The sequence below is a fragment of the Gopherus flavomarginatus genome, chromosome 1 (assembly GCF_025201925.1).
Source record: "Gopherus flavomarginatus isolate rGopFla2 chromosome 1, rGopFla2.mat.asm, whole genome shotgun sequence".
Taxonomy (NCBI): domain Eukaryota; kingdom Metazoa; phylum Chordata; order Testudines; family Testudinidae; genus Gopherus; species Gopherus flavomarginatus.
In genome coordinates, this window is record NC_066617.1 from 338,555,649 (window position 1) to 338,563,017 (window position 7,369).

A 7,369-nucleotide genomic window follows, 5' to 3' on the forward strand; every position below is an offset into this window, starting at 1 on the left:
ACCCATAAACATACGTCCCTTTAACTTTTTAATACATCACACAAAAAATCTTGTTGAACTCTTACCAGCTGAATTTCAAACTGTCAGTCACAGAGCAAACTTTGTCAAACATTTCCCAGCTCCGCTGATCTAAAAACACGTTAGATCTATGTCATCTAAAATTGTAGCTTTAACTATAGTAGTAGAATTTCATTCTGCCTGTTAATTAGTCCATAAACTCTTATATCCCATAGTACATTTCTCCTGATAAAACTTTCATCCTGGGGGATTTTGACATTCATGTTAATACATCTGATGGATTGTGCATAACTGCTACTTTGATCTTTTAAATTTTACTTAAAAAGTACCATTTGGGAATGAACTGACTAATTTTTAATCATGAGACAGGGATATTAGACATGTTTCTAACACAAACAATTATATTGCCACTTGAATATTTTATACAGGTCATTATTAATGAGTAATAATGAGTGACACTTAAAAATAATTAGGACACAAGAGGAAATTAGTTTAGCATGGAAACTCAGCTGATGGCATATTTTCATTGTCGTTGTTTGTACCTTGACTGCAATAGGAATACTGCTTTCACTTTTTTTTCTGGAGCCATCTCTTTTATTACATGATTAAATCCAAATAAAAATAAAACCCAAAAGAGGGAGAAGAGACTCTGATTGGGGAGGGCAGCAGGGCATAACCCCATGGCAGGTGCCCTGCAGGGCTCACTCCACGGCAGAATTGGGGTGCCCCGCTCCATGACAGGTGATGCCACAGCAGTTTGTTCACAGTGATCCATGTCTTCTGGGCTCCTCCACTAGCTGGAATTCACCTGGTCTGCATTAGACAGCTCTGTGCAGGTGGGGACCTCGAGGCTAGTGGAGTCACTTCTGGCTCTTAACAGCTTGTGGTTTGGTCAGGGTACTGTAAATGCCCAGGGACTGCGTGACCATGTTGGTGATGTCCCCGCTGTTGTATGGCAGTAGGACAGTGTTGGAGTGTGTGGCCAGCTTCGAGAAGGCACTCACATACTGCTCAGCCACAGCCAGAGAGGCGGATGCGTTGCTGTTCTGTTGCATCAAAGCATCAGCCAGGAGCCAAATAGCTTCTGCTTTGGCCTTGGCCTTGACCAGCATGGCATTAGCCTCCCCAGCAGCTTCTTGATCTGTTCAGCCTTCTCGGCGGCCAGGATTTGGACCTGCTTCCAGCCCTCCGCCACTTTGATTTCAGATTCCCTGGTTCCATCTGACTCTACACTGTCGCCCGTTTCCATCTCTCTGCTTCCACCTGCATCTGCATTGACTTCTTCCCCGGGGAGGCAGATGGATGTACTAGATCTCATACCGCAGGCACCGGATACCCAAATAGCCCTGAGGCCTGGTTGATGGCATCCACAATGCTGATGTTGAGGCACTCCCATCCCGCTCCTAGAAGACTTTGTCCAGGGAGATTTTCCCCAACTCAGACCTCATGGTGTGGTCTGGGCCACCTGGGTCACTGCATACTCATAGGATCATCAACTGGCTGGTATTTAACCAGCCTGGCCATTTTTTTATGGATTTGCCAGTTGCCAGAAAAATAATTTAATCTGCTTGGATTTTTTTACATGAGTCTAAAGATTTGCATTATCATCACAATACACTGGGATATCTAATGTTAAAAGTTTCTGTGTCCATCTAAAGGTGCTGCAGTGTTCCCACTTCCACAGTTTAAGTAAGAAAATGATGTTATCAATTTTAACTATGTGTTCTCTCTCTAGATAGTATAGGTGGCAGCTGAAGGGAGGGAGGATTGTGGAGTTGCCTTGTGGTTGGGGTTGTGATGGGCATGCTTTGTGGGGTGATGGTTGCTGTTTTTTGCTTTTCAAAGAAGGTAGCCCTACATGCTTAGAGTCCTCTATCCCATTACCGACCTTATAGTGGTCCATAATCTGGAGACACAGGACACCATCCATCTGCAGGGTGACGTTATCCAGCGTGATGGCTAACTGCTCCGGAACATGACAATATCCCGTACTTTAGGCCCTGCATGTGCTGAATGAGCCAGCAGTGGGATGAGGAAATTCAAACCAGGCTCCAAGATGCAGTGAAATCTGCTCATTTACTCCACCACCTAGGCCTCCTGCTGGGACATGAAGAGCATGACGGTGTTCATGGGCAGGCTGGAGGGGCATCTCTGTGGGGCAGGAGCCAGCCATGCCCAAGGCCCTAGACACCGGGAGCTCTGCAGCAGGATGTCATTCAGGTATTTTTAAGTTTACATAAGAACCCTCTCACTGGGTTTTTATTACAATTAAACGAAGTCTGTCTAAAATAACAGTAAATACCAGCTCTTCCTATTCAATTTTGCATCACTCCTAAGTTGAAAGTACAAAAAAATTAAATGAGTAATTGATAAGCTTTTCTAAAAAAGTAATAATAATAAAGTACAACACAAACTCCTCTCTACAATATTTCACGTGTTACATTTTCTCTCCAACATGTCTAGAGATGTTGGTGCCTTGATTACTTCCCTGGGTACATTATTCAATTGCCAGATTGATCTCAGAGTTAGGAATATTTTGCTAATGCCTGATTTTACTTTTTCCATTTTCTAAGTTCATGTTTTTAGTCTGCATCTTACAGCTTTTGTTCCACCCCGCATGTTCCACCTCTCAAATATGTGTTTTATCCATCTGCCATATGCAACTCAGTCTAGCCAGGACATGATTCAGTAAAGGGTGGTGGTACATTTAGAGAATGTCTGTCTGCATTTTCTTCCTGCTGTCCTGTGGTGGTGGGGTTTTTTTTTTTTGTTTGTTTGTGCGGCACCCTTAGCTTTATTTTAACTCAATTTTGTAATTAATTCCATTTAACCAAAGATATTTTAATATACAAGTGATCAGAGCTCAGTCTTGCTCTACTGCAAGTCAATGTAAGCTTTGCCATTGATTTGGAGAGAAGCAGAGGCAGGGTTTTATGTAAAATATGTCAATTTACAATTGTTCATGCAGAAATAACGTCTGAATGTAAAAGTTTTGTTCGTTTTCTGTTTTGATTTCGTTTGGTTGTTTTTTGGTTTGATTTTGTATGTTTTGCAAGACAATGTGTACAAATTGTTTAAAAATATCCTTTAAAGTATTGAGCTTTCCTCCATCAGTCACCAATGACTCTTTCCACTCTATGACACCAGTTTTCCACCAGTGTAATTCTATGGAAATCAGTTGGTGTTCTAAAAATAAATGCATGAATAAAAGAGAGTGAATCAGGCCCAGTGTGCAGGAGGGGAAGGAGGGGAGAGAAAAGAAAGAAAAACCCAAGTGTTTTTCCTAACCAGTTATGTCACTGATTTAACAGTAGAACATTATTTTTTTTAGTTCTGGAGATTGTTATTTTAAGGAAGTAGCTCCCCTGTGTTACATTGCTTACAGAATGAATAGCTTGCTGGTCCAAAATCTGTGCTCCAGTGAGGTGTCTTAGTGCTGTGCTGCCTGCTTAAAAGAATATCAAAGCTGGCATAACTGGCCACTGGAGGAACACTCCAGTGGCTTAGACACAGCAAAGGGGCTTGTGTGCCAGCTCATTCATTGCTGCTGGGGTACAGCAGTCCACGATCAGGGGAGTGCAAAGGTAATCTTTACCTCTTCAACCTCCTCCCCCTATGAATGGAAATGTGCACTCCTCAGAACAGGTGAGGAGCTAACCCTGAACAGGATGAATATTATAAAATTGATTATGAAAGCTTAACAATATATAATGGCTTTACAAATAGATTTAGGCAGTAGAGGAGAATGCTTTATTAAAGCTCAGATTAGGATAATGCTTAACAAATATATGTGATCTCAATAGATAAAAGGGGCAAAATTGATAAAATTGGAACAGTTAAATGGGCAGTAACATGCCACGGTAACAGTTCAAAACAAAAATATCATAGAATACATGATTGAACTTTTTAATTTTATTTGTCTACATATGTATGTTCACTCTTGGTAAGTAATTCTCTTTCTGACATAATGGATTCCAGCTGAGTATAGAATTCACATAGATACAAAATATTTATGCGCTAGTAGTGTCCTACTATCTGATCATGGGCTTCGAATAACAATTTTTTTCCTAGGTTACTATCATTGGAAAGTCCCTGTGACTTAGAGTGATGTGCTTAAAATTCTGTTCACTCTTCCTTTTTTCTCCTTGATTGTTAACTTCACACAGCAGCAGTGGAAGCTCAGAAAATGTGTTACAAAACAGTCTCCACATTTTTTTACCTTTTTTTTTTTTTTTTACTCTTTTGCACTTTACTTGATAACTATCACTTCCTAATGAATTCTCATCTGCGTGCATACAAATACGATAATATAAAATGTTAAAAGTAATTACCAAAAATTACATCTATTACATTCTCTGGATCCTTTAATAAATTTACAGTATAGGGGGAATTGGTGACTTAAGGTTTGTCTATTTAAGCTACGCAATTTGAGTTACGTTAGTAGCATTATTCAAGTTGATGTAGCTTACCATCTGATTTATGTAGTGTAGTTATAGCCGTGTTTGTCCCAGGATAGTAGAGAGACAAGGTGGGTGAGGTAATATCTTTTATTGGACCAACTTCTCTTGGTGAGAGAGACAAGCTTTGGAGCTACAAAGAGCTCTTCTTCAAGTCTGGGAAAGGTACTCTGAGCATCAAAGCTAAATACAAGGTGGAATAGATTGTTTAGCATAAATAATTAGCACAAATTCTAAGGGACGATTCATGATAGAGTGCCCTCCCATCGAATGAGCATGTGTTCACTAGACCATTTAATATAGGCCATCCAACATCTACTTAGGGGGAGGGATAGCTCAGTGGTTTGAGCATTGGCCTGCTAAATTCAGGGTTGTGAGTTCAATCATTGAGGGGGGCACTTAGGGATCTGCAGTAAAATCAGTACTTGATCCTGCTAGTGAAGGCAGGGGGCTAGACTCAATGACCTTTCAGGGTCCCTTTTGGTTCTATGAGATGGGTATAATGAAATGTGCTCATGTTTCCAGCCCTGTTCTTTATAGATGTCCATAAAATAAAAGCAGCACCAAAGATACCACAGTTGGCATTATTTGGCATCTTTACTGGTGATCTGAATAGAAAGCATTAGGGAATACATTGCTAGAAGTCATGATAGGTTGGTTGAGGTACATTGCAAGTGAGGACTGGAGTTAATTAACATATCAATGTGGGGAAGCATACTCTGCTCCTACCTGTGATGTACCTGTGGCTGTGACTCTGACATATAATGTTTCTTTTATACATTCCCTGTTTGTGGTCTCACAAAGTTGTGTTAGCTCCTCATCCGACTCCTGGCACTGGCCAAGATAGCCATACATCAATCTAGAAGGAGAAGGCTTGACAGGGAGGTTATCTGTGATTGTGGAGTTTTACTTTTGGTTCCTACTTGCCTCAAGTCTCTAGGCAGAGTTCCTCTGAGTGCTGTCCACTAACTCCTTGGGCTCCTTTTTGGAGCAGTGGATGTGTCCAGGATTCTCCACTCAGTGGCCCAGTGTAGTACCCTCACATGGAACTTTTGACCCCTGATTCCTTTCTTGTTTTTATTATTTGTCTTCCATGGAACCTGTTGTTTCTGAGCTCTGTGGCCCCTCCTTCAACTGAGGACACTGGCCTTTTGTCCTAGGTGAGCTTAGACTCACCTTCTCAGAATGCAAATAAACTGACACTGTTCACGAGCACCACCTTTAATTAAACTTTTCACAGCATCAATCAGTACATAATAAAATGACTCACTGAGCTTTCTGAAGATGCTATAGAACTCCATTAGCTCCTCATTTGTTTCAAAGTACAGTTTTAGTCTACCTTTCTTATTTCTAAAGACATCCATGGATGTACTCCAGCCTACCCCATGGACCTTGCTCATCCTCTTCTGTACTCATAAATAATCTGTAGTTTGAATAGAAGACCTCTCTGAGGCACCGAGAAGCCAAGGGCCAGATTTTTAAAGGTACTTAGGTGTCTAAAGATGCAGAAAGACACCTGGTGAGATTTTCAAAAGCACCTGCATCTTTAGGCACCTAAATACCTTTAAAAATCTGGCTCTTCGTGATTTATCCAAGTCACACAGGACATCTGTGGCTGAGTAGAGATTTTGCCTCACTGACTTTCCAAGACTGATTCTGCTCTAGTTTAAACCAATGTAAATCTGGAATTAATTGAATTAAGTGATGTAAATGAGAGGAGATGAAGGCTCTCTGGGCTATGTTCCTGATCCGAGCCCTTTAGGCTGCATAAGTGGTGTACAGGGGCCCTACCAGAGTACAATTCCATTAACGCAGGCCTTTCAGGAGATGCTGCAGAGAATCTAGCCCTCTGTCTTTCTACCCTTGCCTATACCCTATACCGCCTCATTTCTCTTTCTCCATTTTTACTCTCATGGCTGCACTCTTCTGCAATTTGTTTTGTGTATATTTCGCTATGTAAAAGAAGTGCACCTTCTATATTAGCTGGGCATGGGACTCTATGGTTAGGCATGAAACTGCTTGAAATTGACTGTTTAGAAGGAAGCAACATGGCGTGCAGGCCACAAGATTACATTTGCTTATGATTGTAAGGCAGGTATACAATATTTGTTAATTGAAACCATTGGGCTAAAATTTGCTGTCAGTGCCATATGCAAACAATGAGAGGAAGGATGGTTTTGTGCCTAAAACTCAGGCGATCTGGGTTCAATTCCTGGCTCTGTTCTTAGCCTAGTAATTTAATCTCCATATGCCTTGCTTCCCAATCTGTAAAATGGAGATCACACTTCCCTTTGTCTATCTCAGATATTTGTATTGTTAACTCTTTGCTGGGGGGTGGGGAGGTGGTAGAAGGACTACTCCTTTGTATGTATATGTACAATAGTGCCCTGATGTCATGAATAATGAATAACAAGCAGATCCAGATTCATTTTTTGTGGGCTCCAGTGCCCAGACCATGGCTCTGCCCCCGGCTCTGCCCACAATTCCCCTGAGGTCCCACCCTTGTTTGGCCTCTTCCCCCCAAGGCCCCGCCTGCACTCTGGCCTGACGCCTCACCCCTGCTTGGTCTCCCCCCACCACCTCCTGAGAGATGACCTGCCCTCCTCCCTGAAGGCCTACCCCTACTAAGCCTCTTCCCCCCAAGGCCCAGCCACCGCTTGCACAGGGGGAGGGGACAGAGAAGAATGAGCAGGGGGCAATGGGGTGGAGAGGAGTGAACAGTGGGGAAAGCCTCAGGGGAAAGAGGCTGAACGGGGGCTGGGCCTCGGAATGGAGCATGAGGGAGCAGGGCTGTGGTCCGGATGCCAGATCCCCTTCTGAGTGTGAGCATGGCACCATTGTAAACCTGGTACTGATAACAAGACTGCACTGATGATGGCAGCAGTGCTGTGAGA

General features: G+C 42.4%; 1 pseudogene; it reads right to left on the reverse strand.

The window, feature by feature from the left end:
• Positions 1-811: 811 nt before the first annotated feature.
• LOC127037075 (stomatin-like protein 2, mitochondrial) lies at positions 812-2,109 on the reverse strand (annotated as a pseudogene).
• Positions 2,110-7,369: the final 5,260 nt, after the last annotated feature.